The sequence below is a fragment of the Suncus etruscus genome, chromosome X (genome assembly GCF_024139225.1).
Source record: "Suncus etruscus isolate mSunEtr1 chromosome X, mSunEtr1.pri.cur, whole genome shotgun sequence".
NCBI classification, from domain to species: Eukaryota; Metazoa; Chordata; class Mammalia; order Eulipotyphla; family Soricidae; genus Suncus; species Suncus etruscus.
In genome coordinates, this window is record NC_064868.1 from 43,360,044 (window position 1) to 43,380,528 (window position 20,485).

Here is a 20,485-nt window from a genome sequence, read left to right on the forward strand (position 1 = left end):
TGAAGCTGCCCAGCGAGCGAGTGAAAACTACGCCTGTCCAGTGGGGCCCGAATGTGAAAAAATGTGAGTGCTGCCTGTGTGTCTCTCTACTATCCTGTTGCGTGAACCTCTTGAGAGTGGGCTGAAAAGAGGTTCCAGAAGGCACTTAGCTCCACTTTGCTACTCAGCCGTGCGCTCTTTCTTAAAAAAGAACACCATCACAAGAAGAAAAAAAACACACTAAGAACTGTGTTGGATCACAGAAGCAAGAATTTCTCTCCAGACAGTCTTCTCTGCTGCGTGCTCAGGCCTAAGATTTGATCCTGTGTGAGGCTTCATCCACGGAGGACTCCCCTACCTTGGAGGCAAGTCGGCCCATCCAGAAAGGGCGGAGCAAGAGAAGTGTGCTGCCTGCATCATATAACCAATGAATACCACCACAACACGTAGAAAAACCCACAATACAAGTGTGACTATGGGGAAACAACGCAGGCCAGCATCAGACATAGAGAATGAAGATGACAATTCTGATGACCAGTTAATGACCAACCAACTAATCAACCTCTCAGATAAGAACTTTAGAGTAGCAATATGGAAGATACTCAAAGAACTCAAAGAAACCCTGGATAGAGTGGAACAGAACACTAATAAGAATCAAGAAAATATGAAGACAGAAATCACAAAACTCCAAACTGAAATAACATGTCAACTAACAGGCCTCAAAAAATCAGTAAACAAAGTGAAAGACAAAATGGATAAGCTCTGAGACAGGGTATTAGAAGCTGAGAATAGACTTGGTGCTGTGGAAGATGAGATACATAACAATTTCATACAGCAGGAGAGATTGGAAAAAAAACTTAAAGCAAATGAACAGACAATGGAAAAATTAGTCAAAGAACGGGAACAGATGAAAATAGAAGTCTATGATAAGATCAACAGAAACAACTTAAGAATCATCGGAGTACCAGAGACCCAGGAAGAAAATTTCCAGGAAGAATCAATGGTCAAGAACATCATTAAAGAGAAACTTCCAGAGCTAAAGAATATATGTGATCAAATCCTGCATGCCCGAAGAGTACCAACCAAAAGAGACCCCAGAAAAACCACCCCAAGACACATCCTAGTCACAATGACAAATCCCACAGATAGAGACAGAATTCTGAAAACAGCAAGATCAAAAAGGGAAATCACGTTCAAGCAAGCTTCCCTGAGATTTAAAGCAGACCTGTCACCAGAAACAGTCAATGCCAGAAAGCAGTGGTGGGATATTGTGACAAGACTGAATGAAATGAATGCTTCACCCAGAATACTATACCCAGCAAAACTCACTTTCCGGTTTGACGGAAGAATACATGGTTTCACAGACAAAAAACAGCTCAGAAACTTCACAGACACAAAACCAGTCTTAAGAGAAAAACTGAAAGACCTAATCTAAGACAAGACTACCCAAAAGACACACCAAATTTTGAAATAAAGATGGCGTTAAATCCCAGGACAATTCTTTCTCTCAACGTCAATGGATTAAATGCACCAGTTAAGAGACACAGAGTGGCTAAATGGATCAAAAAACTCAATCCAACCTTCTGCTGCCTACAAGAAACGCACCTGAATAGTCAGAACAAACATAGACTCAATATAAAAGGCTGGAGAAAAATTATCCAAGCAAACAACACCCATAAAAAAGCTGGAGTGGCCATACTAATATCAGATAATGCAAACTTTATACTCAGGAAGGTTGTAAGGGACAAAGATGGACATTTTATATTAATCAAGGGGTATGTAGAGCAGGAAGAATTCACTCTCCTAAACATATATGCACCAAATGAGGGGCCAGCAAAATATTTAATACAACTGTTGACAAATCTGAAGAATAATATCAACAACAACACAATAATTGTGGGGGACCTTAACACGGCTTTGTCAACACTGGATAGGTCAACCAGACTGAAACCCAACAAGAATATACTAGACCTGAGGAGAGAAATGGAAGAAAGAGTCCTAGTGGATATATATAGGACACTCCATCCCCAGAAACCTGGATGCACATTCTTCTCCAATGTACATGGAACATTCTCCAGGATAGACTACATGCTGGCACATAAAACATACCTACATAAGATCAAGAGGATAGAAATTTTGCAGACTACCTTTGCTGACCACAAGGCTCTGAAATTATTTGTGAACTCCAAAGGGTCTCAGAAGAAACACTTTAACACCTGGAAGTTAAACAGCCTCATGCTCAATAACCAGTGGGTCCGAGATGAAATCAAGGAGGAAATCAAAAGGTTCCTGGAAACAAATGACAATAAAGACACAAACTATCAGAACTTATGGGACACAGCAAAAGCAGTACTGAGAGGAAAATTTATAGCTTTGCAAGCACACATCAGGAAGGAAGAAGGAGCTTACCTGAGTAGCTTAATGACGCAGCTCATAGAACTAGAAAATGCTCAACGAAAAGACCCAAGAATAGGAAGACAGAAGGAAATAACAAAGCTGAGAGCAGAAATCAACGAAGTGGAAACCCAAAAAACAATCTGAAAGATCAACGAAAGCAGAAGTTGGTTCTTTGAAAAAATAAACAAGATTGATAGACCACTGGCAAACCTAACAAAGAAAGAGAGAGAGAGAAACTTGATAACTCGTATCAGGAATGAAAAAGGAGAGATCATTACTGATATGACAGAGATTCAAAGGGTATTCAGAAACTACTTTGAAAAACTCTACGCCACTAAAAATGAGAACCTGGAAGAAATGGATAAATTCTTGGACTCTTATAATCTTCCACGGTTGAAGGAAGAGGATGTAGCATATCTAAACACCCCTATCACCATCGATGAAATTAAAACAGTAATCAAATGTCTGCCGAAAAACAAAAGCCCAGGTCCAGATGGATTCACTAATGAATTCTATCAAACTTTCCAAGAGGAACTACTGCCAATCTTGGCAAGACTCTTTCATGAAATTGAACAAACAGAAACACTTCCAAATAGCTTTTATGAAGCCAACATCACCTTGATACCTAAACCAGACAGAGACGCTACCAAAAAAGAAAATTACAGACCAATATCACTGATGAATGCAGATGCAAAGATCCTCAACAAAATCCTGGCAAATAGGATTCAATGCCTCGTTAAGAAGATCATCCACTACGATCAAGTAGGTTTCATCCCAGGAATGCAAGGCTGGTTTAACATCCGTAAATCTATCAACATAATACACAACATCAATAACAAGAAAAATAAAAACCACATGATCATATCAATAGATGCAGAGAAAGCATTTGATAAGGTCCAACACCCATTCTTGATCAAAACTCTCAGCAAGATGGGAATGGAGGGAACCTTTCTCAATATAGTGAAGGCCATCTACCACAAGCCAGTGGCAAATATTATCCTCAATGGAGAAAAACTGAAAGCCTTCCCTCTAAATTCTGGCACAAGACAAGGCTGTCCTCTCTCACCACTCCTATTCAACATAGCACTGGAAGTACTTGCTATAGCGATTAGGCAAGAAAAGGATATCAAGGGAATCCAGATAGGAAAGGAAGAAGTCAAGCTCTCACTGTTTGCAGATGACATGATACTCTACTTAGAAAACCCTAAAGACTCTATCAAAAAGCTTCTAGAAACAATAGACTCATATAGCAAGGTGGCAGGCTACAAAATTAACACACAAAAATCAATGGCCTTTCTATATACCAATAGTAATAAGGATGAAATGGACATTAAGAAAACAACCCCATTCACAATAGTACCACACAAACTCAAATATCTTGGAATCAACTTGACTAAATATGTGAAGGACCTATACAAAGAAAACTATAAAACTCTGCTCCAAGAAATAAGAGAGGACACACGGAAATGGAAACACATACCCTGCTCATGGATTGGCAGGATTAACATCATCAAAATGGCAATACTCCCCAAGGCATTATACAGATTTAATGCCATCCCTCTAAAGATACCCATGACATTCTTCAAAGAAGTGGATCAGACACTTTTGAAATTCATTTGGAACAATAAACACCCTCGAATAGCTAAAGCAATCATTGGGAAAAAGAATATGGGAGGAATTACTTTTCCCAACTTTAAACTGTACTACAAAGCAACAGTTATCAAAACAGCATGGTATTGGAATAAGGATAGGCCCTCAGATCAGTGGAATAGGCTTGAATACTCAGAAAATGTTCCCCAGAGATACAACCATCTAATTTTTGATAAAGGAGCAGGAAATCCTAAATGGAGCAGGGAAAGCCTCTTCAACAAATGGTGTTGGCACAATTGGATAGCCACTTGCAAAAAATTAAACTTAGACCCCCAGCTAACATCATGTACAAAGGTAAAATCCAAATGGATTAAAGACCTCGATATCAGCCCCAAAACCATAAGATATATAGAACAGCACATAGGCAAAACACTACAGGACATTACAGGCATCTTCAAGGAGGAAACTGCACTCTCCAAGCAAGTGAAAGCAGAGATTAACAGATGGGAATATATTAAGCTGAGAAGCTTCTGCACCTCAAAGGAAATAGTGCCCAGGATACAAGAGCCACCCACTGAGTGGGAGAAACTATTCACCCAATACCCATCAGATAAGGGGCTAATCTCCAAAATATACAAGGCACTGACAGAACTTTACAAGAAAAAAACATCTAACCCCATCAAAAAATGGGGAGAAGAAATGAACAGACACTTTGACAAAGAAGAAATACGCATGGCCAAAAGACACATGAAAAAATGTTCCACATCACTAATCATCAGGGAGATGCAAATCAAAACAACGATGAGATACCACCTCACACCCCAGAGAATGGCACACATCACAAAGAATGAGAATAAACAGTGTTGGCGGGGATGTGGAGAGAAAGGAACTCTTATCCACTGCTGGTGGGAATGCTGTCTAGTTCAACCTTTATGGAAAGCGATATGGAGATTCCTCCAAAAACTGGAAATCGAGCTCCCATACGATCCAGCTATACCACTCCTAGGAATATACCCTAGGAACACAAAAATACAATACAAAAACCCCTTCCTTACACCTATATTCATTGCAGCTCTATTTACCATAGCAAGACTCTGGAAACAACCAAGATGCCCTTCAACAGACGAATGGCTAAAGAAACTGTGGTACATATACACAATGGAATATTATGCAGCTGTCAGGAGAGATGAAGTCATGAAATTTTCCTATACATGGATGTACATGGAATCTATTATGCTGAGTGAAATAAGTCAGAGAGAGAGAGAAAAACGCAGAATGGTCTCACTCATCTATGGGTTTTAAGAAAAATGAAAGACACCCTTGTAATAATAATTTTCAGACACAAAAGAGAAAAGAGCTGGAAGTTCCAGCTCACCTCAGGAAGCTCACCACAAAGAGTGATGAGTTTAGTTAGAGAAATAACTACATTTTGAACTGTCCTAATATTGAGAATGTATGAGGGAAATGTAGAGCCTGTTTAGGGTACAGGCGGGGGTTGGGGGGGGAGGAGGGAGATTTGGGACTTGGGTGATGGGAATGTTGCACTGGTGATGGGTGGTGTTCCTTTTATGACTGAAACCCAAACACAATCATGTATGTAATCAAGGTGTTTAAATAAAAAAAAATAAAAAAAAAAGAAAGAAAGAAAGAAAGAAAGGAAAAAAAAAAAAACTCTCAGCAAGATGGGAATGGAGGGAACCTTTCTCAATATAGTGAAGGCCATCTACCACAAGCCAGTGGCAAATATTATCCTCAATGGAGAAAAACTAAAAGCTGTCCCTCTAAATTCTTGCACAAGACAAGGCTGTCCTCTCTCACCACTCCTATTCAACATAGCACTGGAAGTACTTGCTATAGCGATTAGGCAAGAAAAGGATATCAAGGGAATTCAGATAGGAAAGGAAGAAGTCAAGCTCTCACTGTTTGCAGATGACATGATACTCTACTTAGAAAACCCTATAGACTCTATCAAAAAGCTTCTAGAAACAATAGACTCATATAGCAAGGTGGCAGGCTACAAAATTAACACACAAACATCAATGGCCTTTCTATACACCAATAGTAATAAGGATGAAATGGACATTAAGAAAACAACCCCATTCACAATAGTGCCACACAAACTCAAATATCTTGGAATCAACTTGACTAAATATGTGAAGGACCTATACAAGGAAAACTATAAAACTCTGCTCCAAGAAATAAGAGAGGACACACGGAAATGGAAACACATACCCTGCTCATGGATTGGCAGGATTAACATCATCAAAATGGCAATACTCCCCAAGGCATTATACAGATTTAATGCCATCCCTCTAAAGATACCCATGACATTCTTCAAAGAAGTGGATCAGACACTTTTGAAATTCATTTGGAACAATAAACACCCTCGAATAGCTAAAGCAATCATTGGGATAAAGAATATGGGAGGAATTACTTTCCCCAACTTTAAACTGTACTACAAAGCAATAGTTATCAAAACAGCATGGTATTGGAATAAGGACAGGTCCTCAGATCAGTGGAATAGGCTTGAATACTCAGAAAATGTTCCCCAGACATACAATCACCTAATTTTTGATAAAGGAGCAGGAAATCCTAAATGGAGCAGGGAAAGCCTCTTCAACAAGTGGTATTGGCACAATTGGATAGCCACTTGCAAAAAATTGAACTTAGACCCCCAGCTAACATCATGTACGAAGGTAATATCCAAATGGATTAAAGACCTCGCTATCAGCCCCCAAACCATAAGATATATAGAACAGCACATAGGCAAAACACTCCAGGAGATTGAGACTACAGGCATCTTCAAGGAGGAAACTGCACTCTCCAAGCAAATGAAAGCAGAGATTAAGACATGGGAATATATTAAGATGAGAAGCTTCTGTACCTCAAAGGAAATAGTGCCCAGGATACAAGAGCCAACCACTGAGTGGGAGAAACTATTCACCCAATACCCATCAGATCAGGGGCTAATCTCCAAAATATACAAGGCCCTGACAGAACTTTACAAGAAAAAAACATCTAATTGCATCATAAAATGGGGAGAAGAAATGAACAGACACTTTGACAAAGAAGAAATACACATGGCCAAAAGACACATGAAAAAATGTTCCACATCACTAATCATCAGGGAGATGCAAATCAAAACAGCGATGAGATACCACATCACACCACGGAGAATGGCACACATCACAAAGAATGAGAACAAACAGTGCTGGCGGGGATGTGGAGAGAAAGGAACCCTTATCCACTGCTGGTGGGAATGCCGTCTAGGTCAACCTTTATGGAAAGCAATATGAAGATTCCTCCAAAAACTGGAAATCGAGCTCCCATACGATCCAGCTATACCACTCCTAGGAATATACCCTAAGAACACAAAAATACAATACAAAAATCCCTTCCTTACACTTATATTCATTGCAGCACTATTTACCATAGCAAGACTCTGGAAACAACCAAGATGCCCTTCAACAGACAAATGGCTAAAGCAACTGTGGTACATATACACAATGGAATATTATGCAGCTGTCAGGAGAGATGAAGTCATGAAATTTTCCTATACATGGATGTACACAGAATCTATTATGCTGAGTGAAATAAGTCAGGGAGAGAGAGAAAAACGCAGAATGGTCTCATTCATCTATGGGTTTTAAGAAAAATGAAAGACATTCTTGCAATAATAAATTTCAGACACAAAAGAGAAAAGAGCTGGAAGTTCCAGCTCACCTCAGGAAGCTCACCACAAAGAGTGATGAGTTTAGTTAGAGAAATAACTACATTTTGAACTGTCCTAATATTGAGAATGTATGAGGAAAATGCAGAGCCTGTTTAGAGTACAGGCGGGGGTCGGGTGGGTAGGAGGGAGATTTGGGACATTGGTGATGGGAATGTTGCACTGGTGATGGGTGGTGTTCCTTTTATTACTGAAACCCAAATACAATCATGTATGTAATCAAGGTGTTTAAAAAAAACACCAATAGGTTTTTCTTTGGAGGTTGCCTCTTAAAATATTTTTGCAGGTATCATTGGCATTTTGAAAGGATAGCTGTTTATGAATGGGGTGCTCCGTGGGCTCTGTGCCATCTATGGGAGCATTGGGTACTGGGGCGGCCGCCACCACACCCTCAGCCGGGGGGCTGGGGGCGCTCCGGTTGTGAACCGGGGCAGGCCAGAAAGTCTGCCCTGCGCGTTGGTCACTGCAGTGGCAGCCTGGCCAGGAGGGCGGGGGAAAGCAGCAACAGTTTGTTTCCGAGTCCTGGGGAGCTGAGGCAACAGCTCAAAGGGAGGGCTAAACGCTGATAGAGAGCGCATTTTTTCAGTAAGAGAGGAGGGGTGGGAGGGAGAAGTTTGGGTCTTTGTTTGAGTTTCCTTTGGAAATATTAACAAAAGAACTGCCTTGGGAGCCGGCACGGGAGGCCATTTTTAAGTGCTCCTGTGCATTTTTCACAATCTGCAAGCTCTCAGGGTCAAGATTTGACTTAACAATAATGCTTTTGACCAGATCCAAAAATTTCAACAAGTCTCTTTAACTTTTAATCTTTCTACTTCTAAGTTCCTCTTGTATATAATAATTTTTGCCCCTCTACTCTGGCTGGTCCCATTTTTACTCTGGGACTATAATGGGATGGCGGTTTTCACCTAGGTATTAGACTGACTAATTTTACGTCACCTTGATTTACCTGACATAAATTAGCTCCATATTTGTCGCTCTGCCGTTCGATTGGTGATCTGTAACTCGAGCTTCCACGTGAGGCGCCACTGCAACCTTCGGTGGGGGACCCCTGACCCGCGGGGGTGTGGGAATGAAGGTCGCTAGTAATTTGTGGGTTTACTCGAGCAGGCCCAATCTGTGAAGAGAACTTAAGAAGTTAGTAAGAAAAATCCTCAAGACAACACATGCTGTTCAAAAGGGACTTATTGCCTGGGAGATCATCTTTTAAGGGCGAAATACGTCAGGGGGTGTTACAGGTTTCCACCAATTACAATTGCAAGCACTCATTAGCATAAGCTGGGGGCAGGTAATAGGGAGGGGTAAAGAGGTAGACCTGAGCACATGTTTATACTGAAAGCACAAGATTCAAACAGGGTCTTACAAATTTTTACTCAGCAAGCATAAATTAAAAACCAGCTGTAAACATATTAATCTTTTGCTAACACAAAGGCAAGTTGCTCTATGATTTTCTTTCTGGCTGGATGTATTGGGCTGCTTTGAATTTACTTTAATATTTGTCTTTTTCCTTTGTCCTCAGGGCATGGGTGTCTCTGGTCACGTGGGTAACAAGGTCAGGGATTTCTGAGGCACCTTTGTTCTAGTATCCATCAGCTCAGCTCCCACACCCTTTATCTGATGTGTTGAGTGCAAATTTTCTTCCCAATTCCATTAACTGTCTTCTAGCTTTGACTAGGGTTTTTTTTGCCATGCACAAACTTCTTAGTTTGATGTAATTCCATTTATTTATGTTTGATGCTTAAATTCTTGCCATCAGCATTCTATCATCAAAACTTTTTTGATATATATAGGTCTTGAAGTGTTCTGCCTATTTTTTCCTCAATGAACTTTATAATTTCTGGTCTGATTTCAAGGTCTTTAGTCCATTTTGTGTTAACTTTTGTGAAAGGTGTGAGGTATGGATCAATATTTATTTATTTTTTTATTTATTTATTGGTTTTTGGGCCACACCCGGTGATACTCAGGGGTTACTCCTGGCTATGCGCTCAGAAGTCACTCTTGGCTTGGGGGACCATATGGGACACCGGGGGATCGAACTGCCGTCCATCCTAGGCTAGCGCAGGCAAGGCAGGCACCTTACCTCTAGCACCACCACACCAGACCCAATCTTTATTTTCTTACATGTGGTTATCCAGTTGTTCCAACACCATTTGTTGAAGAGACTGCCTTTGTTCCATTTCAAGTTCTTGGCTCTTTTTTCAAATATTAATTGACCTACATTTTTGGGCATATCACTGGATATTTTATTCTAACCCTCTGGTCTGAAACTTTGTCTTTGTTCCAGTACCATGCTGTTTTTATCACCATGGCTCTATAGTAAAGCTTCAGGTTAGGGAAAGAGATGCCACCCAGCTTCTTGTTTTTCAGTATGCATTTAGCTAATCTGGGTCTTTTGTAGTTCCATATGAATTTTATAATTGATTGTTATAAGTCCTTATAAATGATATCTGAATTTGGATAGGTATTGCATTGAATCTGTATGGAAGTATAGTTAGGATAGCTGTTTTGATTATGTTGATTCTAGCTACCCAAGAGCATGGGGGTGTTTTTCTATTTCCTTATGTCCTCTTCAATTTCTTTCTGGAGTGTTTTAAAGTTTTCATGCTATAGGTCCTTCACTTCTCTTGTAAGGTTGATTCCTAGGTATTTGATATTTTTGGATACTATTTTAAATGGAATTGACTCCTTGATCTCTTTCTCCTCTACTTTGCTATTTCTATAGAGGAATGCTACTATCTTTTTTGTATTGACTTTGTAGCCGTTAACTTTGATGTATTGGTTAATTGTTTCTAGGAGTTTTACTGTGGAGTCTTTAGGGTTTTCAATGTATATCATCATATCATTTGCAAAAAGAAATAGTTTGGGTTCCTCTTTCCCTATTTGAATTCCTTTGATTTTCTTCTCTTGTCTGATTGCTATTGCTAGGACTTCTAAAACTATGTTGAATAAGAGCAGTGACAGTGGACCGCCTGCCTAGTTCCTGAACTTAGTGGAAGTGCTTTCATTTTTTCGCCATTAACAATAACATTGGGTGTGGGCTATTTATAGATAGCTGTAACTGTCTTGAGGAAAGGTCCTTCTGGCCCTATTTTGATGAGTGTCTTCATCATAAATGAGTGTTGAATTTTTTTGAATGCCTTCTCTGCATCAATTGATATAATCACGCGATTATTTTCTTGTTGTTGATGTCATGTATGATGTTGACTGATTTGCATATGTTGAACCATCCTTGCATCCCTGGGATGAAACTTACTTGGTCATGGTATATAATCTTTTTGATGTATTCTTGGATTCGATTTGCTAAGATTTTGTCGAGGATTTTTGCATCTATGTTCATTAGTGAGATTGGTCTGTATTTTTTTTTCTTGGCGGTGTCTTTGCCATATTTGGGAAAGAGTGTGTTATTAGCCTCATAAAAGGAGTTAGAAAGGATTCCTGTCTTTAAATGTTTTGGAAGATCCTGAGGATTAATGGTAGTAATTTTTCTCAGAACGTTTGATAGAATTCACCTGTAAAACCATCTGGACCTAGACTTTTGTTCTTGGGGAGTTTCTTAATTACTGCTTCAATTTCCTTATATGTGATTGGCCTCTTTAGGCTTTCTACATCCTCCTTATCCAGTCTTGGAAGATGACATTTTTCCAGAAATCTGTTGGTTTCTTCTAAGTTCTCTAACCTAACTGAGTACAGTTCATAATAAGTCCTCATGATGTTTTGAATTTCTTAGGGGTTCTGTTGTAATCTCTCCCCTTTCATTTGTGATCCTATTTATTTGAATGTTTTCTCTCTCTTTTTACTTGGTGAGTCTTGCCAGCAGTTTGTCTATCTTGTTTATTCTTTCGAAAAACCAACTCCTGGTCTCATTGATTTTTTGTATTGTTTTCTTAGTTTCTATGTTGTTTATTTCTTCTCTGGTTTTTATTATTTCTTGTCTTCTGACTGTGTTTGCGTTTCTTTGCTGCTGTTTTTCTAGATCCTTAAGGTGTTCATTTTCCTCTTTCCTGCCATAGACCTGTATTGCTCTGAGTTTCTCTCTAATTACTACTTTTGCTGTCCCACAGATTTTGACAGTTTGCCTCTTCATTATCATTCATCTCAAGAAATCTTTTTATTTCTTCCTTGATTTCCTCTTTGATACAACTATTGTTGAACAGCATGTTGTTTAATATCCAGGTTTTGGATTTCCTCTACAGCTTCTTTATCTTTTTTTTTTTTTTTGGTTTTTCGGGCCACACCCTTTTGATGCTCAGGGATTACTCCTGGCTAAGCGCTCAGAAATTGCCCCTGGCTCGGGGGGACCATATGAGACGCCGGGGGATCGAACTGTGGTCCTTCCTTGGCTAGCACTTGCAAGGCAGACACCTTACCTTTAGCACCACCTCGCCGGCCCCTCTACAGCTTCTTTTTACAGTCAATCTTGATCTCTGTTTTATAGTGATCTGATAGGGTGCTTCTAATAATCCTTATATTTGTGACTTTGTGCACATTAGATTTATATTCTAAGGTGTGGTATATTTTAGAGAAAGTCCCATAAGCACTTGAGAAGAATGTGTATTCTGCTTTCTGGGGGTGGAGGGCCTTATATAAATCCATTAGTCCTAGTTCTTCTAGTTTCTATTTAGGGCTCTTACAATATAATTAAAAAAATTCCTCCTGCTTTGCTCTTTTTCAAAATTGCTTAGATTATTCTGTGTCTTTTATGTTGGCATGTAAATATTAGGATGATTTTTTTAAAAAACTTTATTTATTTATTAGTTTGGTTTTTGGGGCACACCTAGTGGCGCTCAGGAGTCACTCCTGGTTTCTGCACTCAGGAAATTGCCACTGGCAGGCTGGGGACCATATGGGATGCCAGGAATTGAACCTGGTCCCTCCCAGGTTGGCCACATGCAAGGAAAAAGCCCTACTGCTGTGCCATCTCTCAGGCCCCATGGATAATTTTTGATATTTCTGTGAAAAATGAACATAAGGTTTTGAATAAAAAATTGCTTTGAGTAATCTCTGGCTCTATGCTATTTTTTATTATCTTTATTAAGTAATAGATACACATTGAAAGAAGAATATGACAGAGGCTGAAGAGATAGCACATCAGTAGGGCGCTTGCTTTCTGTGCAGCCGACACAAGACGATCTCTGGCTCAAATCCAGGCATCTCATATGGTCTTCCGAGCCTGCCAGGAGAGATTTCTGAGTGCAGAGCCAGGAGTAACCCCTGAGTGCTGCTCGGTGTGACCCCAAACCCAAAGAATATGACATTTGTATATACTTCTTTGGCATAAGGTTTATCTTGAACACATTATTATTAAGCATCATCTGATACAGAAGTTAAAACCCAGTAGCAATTACCCTTTTGTAAGTGTAATTATAAGAAAAATCTCTTTTTTGTAAGGATTTCTCACTCCCTGTACCTGGAGGAGAAATGATGGCTTTGAATCCATGGAGAAAGTATCTATTAAATATGCATAACAGACTTGTTGAGCTTCTCCTGATCTCATCCATAACAGGCTTCCCTCTCCCATTCCTATAACCATCCTTTGTCTTGCTGAATGTGGTATTTAAGCAGGTGTTTTAAACCTTTGCTGGGAGTCACTCTGTTTTCCTCATTTTCAGGAGTTATTCCTGTAATTAAAGTTCAGCTTGGTTTTTCTCTTGTGAATTTCTTTTATTACAGGGCACTATTACTAAGAACCTGGGAAAGGTAGAGAGAAAATGATGTTTTCTTTTTATGTGATCCCTGAAATGGGACATGTGTATGTACACACTAGTGCATGTTCTTTGTTTTCTCTCATCAATGATGTATACTGTTTGGTGTACTTTTTTTTTACTTCCTTGGTTACACTAATCCTATTTTGTTGCTTTTAATGTTTTTGTGAATGGGATTGTTTCCTTTATTTCTTTATATTTGCTTTATTAATTACCTCTACACTTTTTTTCTTTGCTCTTTTTGACCTTTTTTATGATGATAGTGGGTCACACACATGGCTGGTTGTGGTATTAGCACACTTGACTAGCACGTTTTTTAGTCGTGGTGCTTGTGTTCTTGAGGAACATAGGCTGTGGTGCTCGCTAGAAAGTGCTGCTGTGTTGACATACACATGATTGTCATGGGTCACACTACCTGGCTGTGGCACTCACACATTTCTTTTTATAATGCTCACGCACACCTGACTACAGAAATTGTTTGTAGCACTAAGGATCGAAGACAACAGAGTGATCAGGCAGCAGATTTACACAGCGGACATGTGTAGAACACCAGAAATTTGAACCTGTGACTTTAAGAGTCAAAGTTTGCCATTCCAAACTCCTGCACTATTCTTTCAGGCCTCTTAATTTCTCTCTTTTTTTTTTTGTTCTTAGTCAGAGTGAAATACAATTTATTTTAGTATGTTGACTTTATATCCTGCACCTTTACGTTAATACTTTGTTATTTTCCCAAGAGAGACCATTTTACTGCTTCCTTTCAGATTTGGGCACATTTTATTTCTTTTTATTTATTTACATTTTCAGAATTATGTTGCATAGAAGAGTTGACAGCAGGCACTCTTGTCTTATTTCTGACCTTACAGTAAAAGCTTTCAACTGTTTATTATTAAGTATGTTCTTAGTTTTTGGCTTGTCATATGTGATCTTCATTATGTTGAGGTATGTTCCTTTTACATTTAGTTTGTTCATATTTTTCTTGCAAATTTTTTTCGTGATTATTGTAGCTTTGTAATATATTTTGAAGTCAGGAAGTGTGTTTCCTACAGTATTGTTATATCTCAAGGTTGCATAGAAAGCATAGAGGACATGATTTGCATGTGGGAGCACTGACTTTAATCCCTGGTACAGAGTCACAAAGCACTGCTGGATGTGCTCTCTCACCAAAAAGAAAAATAAACTGATTATATATAAACTTTATGGCAAGGTTTTATATTTCTAGTAAAATATCATTATTTATTTGATTGGGAATGGAATAGAATCTATGTGTTACTTTGGGAAATATTAACCTCTTAATAAGATTAAGTCTTCTAATTCATGAATGTAAAGTATGATTTCATTTATTGTGCCTTTCCATATCTTTCAACTTCGTTTTATAATTTTTTATCATCAGACACACCTTTTACCTCCTTGGTTAAATTATTTTAAGTATTTTAACAATTTTAATACTACTGTAAATAAAATTGCTTTGTCATTTTCTTTTTGAATAGCTTATTATTAATGTATATAAATACAACTAATTTATATGGGTTGATTTTATATACACATAGTTTATATCATCAGCAGAGTTTTTATTTCTTCCTCTTTACTTGACTGCCCTTCATTTTCTTTTCTTGCCTAATTATGCTGTCCAGGATTTCCCATAATATATCAATTAAAAAGGGGAATAGAAGGCATCTTTATTTTGTTCTTAGAAGGAAAGTTTTGTCTTTCCCCATTACATTTTATTTCCTCAGTGCATTCATTTTTTGTTTGTTTTTGGGTCATGCCCCGCGGCACTCAGGGGTTACTTCTGGCTCTGTGCTCAGAAATCTCTCCTGGCAGGCTCAGGGGATCATATGGGATGCTGGGAATTGAACCTGGGCCCATCCTGGGTCAGCTGAGTGCAAGGAAAATGCCCTATCACTGTGTTATTGCTTTGGCCTCTCCTCAGTGCATTCTGCATATGTGGCTTTTATTGCCTTGAAGCTATTTCTTTCCACATCAGTTGATATGATCATGTGTTTTCCCTTTTGTTCTGTTAAGTGATTCATTATATTGATTGATATTTGTATATTGAACCATCTTTGTAGTCCATAAATAACCCCCCCCACTAGGTCATTGTGTATAATTCATTGAATATCCTTCTGAAATGGATTTGTTAGAGTTTTGTGGAGGATTTTTATAACAGTGTTTACATGAAATATTGACCTTTAGCTTTTTATTTTGTGGTGCTTTGAGAAGTTTATGGTTCTGGGGGTTGGGCTGCACTTAGCAGTGCTCTGGGCTTACTCTTGGCTCTGTGCTCAGGAATCACTGCTTGGAACCCTATGCATTGCCTGCAATCAAATCCAGGTTGACCACATGCAAGGCAAGCACCCCTGTTGTAGTGACTTGTTTCACTCTGCTATCATACCAGTCAGCTTCATAGAATGATTAAGAAGCATTCCCCATAATCAAGTGTTTCAAAGGGTGCCTATTTGGCTGAAGTGTTGTTGGAAGGATCAGACAGTTTTTGGAGGGGGTTGTGCATGGTGTTGGCATTTACATTTGGGCAATAAGGATCTAACTCAATTTTAAGCATGGAGAGAAGTGTAAAGTCACCCCATGCACTGTATCTGCAACCCCAAGTGAACGAGTCTAAATCAGGGTCGAGAATGAAATAATCTTTACCAGGCTGAAAGTGAAACACATGCAATCTGGCAATTTTCTATCTCATATTTTAAACAAGCTGCCTGCCAGAACTTTTTTTATTGAGTAAAAAGACTACCTCTGGATGGGGCAGTAAAGACATAGTAAGAGCAGAGAGCTCAGGCTATTCTGAGCCTGTCCCTCAGGCTTACATGTAAGACAATCTTTGTTTTGGGTGAAACCAAGTTGTAAATAGATAACAAAGAAACCAAGGATGATTTTTGTTTTTGGTAAGACAAAGTGCTCTACCACTGAAGGACTTTCTTGGTTACATAAAGGAAAGGCTGTTTCTTTTCTTCACATATATTCAGCGTACACATACTTTATTAGATGTAATTATTTTCTCTTAGTTTATGGTTTATATTTTCTTTTTTTCTTGTGTCACAGATAAAACCCAGGGTCACAGGCCTTACATTTTGAGCCACACATCACTGAACTACATCTGCAACACATATTTTAACTTTCTTTTTTTAAGGGGGGGAAGGCCACACTCAGAGGTGTCCAGGTTTTATTCCTAGCTCTGTGCTCAGATGGGAGCCCTGGCGGTGCTCAGAAGACCATCTGCAATATGAAGGATGAAACTAGGGTCAGTCACATGCAACACAAGTGCTTTAACCTATATTCTATCACTCTGGCCTCTGATCTTTTAATTTCCTTAATATTGCATTTTGAAGAGTGAAACTTTTTTTTATCACAGTAAAGTTTATTTTGTCATGTATTTTGTACTATACTAGTTTTTCTTTACATTGAAATTCGAATATACCTAGTTACAATTTTGTGTCATTTGGGGAGTACAAAATCAAGCTTCCAGATGGGTCTATCTGACTAAATCCACCACAGAAAGTCTAGTGCCCTCACTCTATCCAAATGACCACTCCCTTACCTCTACAAGCAGGCAACCATCATATATATCTTTTGTTTTGTCTTGTTTTATTTTGGGGGACACACCCAGCAATGGTCATGGGTTACTCCTGGCTTTGCAATCAGGAATCACTCTTGGAAGTGCTTGGTGGACCACACTGGTATTCTGGGGAATCAAATCAGGGTCACCCCCATGCAAGGCAAGCACCCTATCTGCTGTACTATCTCTCTGGCCCACAGCCACCATATTTTTCAGAGCCAAAGAGTATATTTTGTTGTATTTGGCCAGCTCATTTTCTTTGGTTATTTTTACCTACATTTGTGTGAAACTACCTGGTAATTATCTTTTACTTCCTGACCTAGTTCATTTAACATATTCATTTCAAGTTCCATTCATGGGGTCACAAAGGCAAGATTTTGTGTTTTTTTTTCTTGTTTGTTTTGGGCTACACCCAGTGACATTCAGGGGTTACTCCTGGCTATGCGCTCAGAAATCACTCCTGGCTTGGGGGACCATATGGGACAACTGGGATCGAACATAGGTCCTTCCTTCCTGCATCAGCCACCTGCAAGGCAAACGCCCTACTGCTGTGCTATCATGCCGGCCCCAAGATTTCATGTTTTTGAAAAGTTTAGTATTCCATTGAGTATGGAAAGCACAGTTTCTTGTCATTTGTTGATGGACATTTATTTAGGTTGAGCTTATGTTTGGGCTATTACTAAGAATGCTGCTGTGACTCCACCCCAGATTTACGTGTAACTACCTACAAGACCCACCCATTCCTGAGAGGGGTCTTGGGGAGCAAATACTACGTGTAACTTTACCTGCAAGACCCCGCCCTTTCCTGGGAGGGGTCTTAGGAAGATTAGATAAGGCCTTTGACCCAAGAGATTGGGGTCTTAGCCAGCATGGAGGTTGGAGGAAACATAGATAAAAGAAGTTAAGATGCAGGGCAAGCTAAGAATGGCAAATCAGTAAATGGTTATGATATAGGCCACACATTGGCCAGGGCCAATAAAGATATTATCTCTCTGGAAGCCTGCCTGTGAGTGAATTCAATACCCACTGATTTCCTGGACCCAAACCCACCGGCTGAAGGGGGGTTGCAGAGCCACGTGGCCTGGAATGGCAGAGAAAGGTCCCTCCATCCACCCACCATCCAAGCCTATCCTAAGGGTTTAATGAAACATGCTGCCAAGGGGCCAGAGCAATAGCACAGCAATAGGGCATTTGTCTGGGACACAGCTGACCCAGGACGGACCTTAGTTCTATCCCTGGCGTCCCATATGGTTCCCCAATTCAGGAGCGATTTCTGAGAGCATAGCCAGGAGTAACCCCTGAGCATCATCCAGTGTGGTTCAAAAACAAAAAAAGAATACTGCCTGCTGCCAAGAACATAGAGTGCACATATTTTCAAATGTGTATTTTTATATTTTTGAAGTAAAATTTCAAAGTGGTGTCATTGGATCATAGTGAATATCTACATTTATTTATTTATGGTTTGGAACACACCCAAAAATACTTAGAGCTCTGTGCTCAGAGATCATTCCTGACTATGCTCAGTGGACCATCTACAATACCTGGGATTGAATTGCTATGTGTAGGGTAATTGCCTTAATCCCTGTACTATCTATATGACCACTAATAAAGTTACTGGCATTAGGGATGGGTCACACATGATGGGTGCTCAGGGGCTAGTTGGCTATATGTGGTGCTGAATTGGTGGGATGCAAGGCAAGAGCCTTAGCCTTTGTACTATCTCTCCAGGCCCATTTTAATTATTTATTTTTTGTTTGATTTTGGGTCATACTCGGTGGCACTTAAGGGTTACTTCTGGCTCTGCACTCAGGAATCAGTCTTGGCAGGCTCGGGGGACCATATGGGATGCCAGGGATTGAAACTGGGTCAATTCTGGATCGACCTCTGCAAGGCAAATGCCCTACCACTGTACTTTTTTAATTTTTTAAAGAGATCTCCATACCACTTTCCATAGAGGCTGCATCAATTTACAGTTCTACCGGTAGTGTACAGAGTATTTTTTCACACCATCACCAACATATTTTGAAAAAGGTCTTACTGGTATGAGGTGGTACTTCATAGTGGGTTTGATTCACATTCTTCTGAAAATTACGTTGAGTACTTTTTTGAGTGTATAAATCATATGTTGGTTGGTTCCTTTTTTCTTTAATTCTCATTTAAGAATTTATTTTTTGGCTTTTGGGCCACACTTGGTGGGGCTCAAGGTTTACTTTTGACTCTGCACTCAGGAATCAGCTATAGGGGATATTGGGGATAGAACCTGGCAATCCATGTGCAAGGCAAGTGGCCTACTTTACTATTACTCCTCTAAGAAATATTTGCTTATCTGAAAACTGAAAAGACTTTGTCCAGTATTCTTTTTCTTTTTCTTTTTTTGTTTTTTGGGCCACACCCGTTTGATGCTCAGGGGTTACTCCTGGCTAAGTGCTCAGAAATTGCCTCTGGCTTGGGGGGACCATATGGGACGCCAGGGGATCGAACCATGATCCTTCCTTGGCTAGCACATGCAAGGCAGACACCTTACATCTAGTGCCACCTCACCGGCCCCCAGTATTCTTTTTCATAGAAATTTTATATTTTTTAGCTCTTGTGTTAGAGTTTAGAAACCATTTCAAATACTTTCTGTATCCGATATCAACTAAAGAAAGGTTCAGGATTACCCTTTTCAGTTGCAGCACATGCAAGAGGCCAGACTTGGTATCTAGCACTATATGGTTCCTGAGCATTGTTGGGCACCATCACTGAGCATCAATTTGGAATAGCACCTGAGTACCACAGACCAGGTATGATCACTTAAAACCCCCAACTCTAAAAACTAATAAAAGGTTTACCATTTTCCATTTATCTTTACCTCTCTACCTCTTTTGAGTTATTTTTTTCTGGGGGATGGGCCATACCCAGTGATGCTCAGGGCTTACTCCTGACTCTGTGCTCAGAGAAAACTCCTGACAGGGCTTGGAGGACCCTATGTGGTACAAAGATCAAATCAGGGCAGGCTGCATGCAAGGCAAGTGCCATTATTTCTGTGTGATCTCAGCTTCAGCCTCTAGCCTTCTCTGGTTTACTGGCTCGGGTACTGTAAATTAGACTAACAAGAAACAGAGCAGCAAGCGAAAAACATTTTGTTGCTACAATTATCAAGCATATACATTGGACCACTCAGAAATATGTAACAGCACAAGTGGATAGAGCTTGGATTACAGAGCAGCTTAATAAGACAAAGTGGTTTTTTTAGTTGTGTTTTTTTTGTCATTGTTTTAGCTAGCTTTTTTCTTTTTTTATTCTTTTATATCTATATTTATAGCTTCTAGACAGGCTCCTCCCAGCTTTTTTTTCTCTTCTTTTTCCAACAGAACCACAGAACTTGAATCATCTTGTTCTGCTTCAAAAATTGAGGGGGAGGGAAATACCAGGAGCAAACATTCACATGAACATTGAATAAAAATAAGAAAGGATCACACCTAAAAACCAAACCCAAAGTAAACGACAACAGAATCAAGATAACCCAATCTACATCAAGCT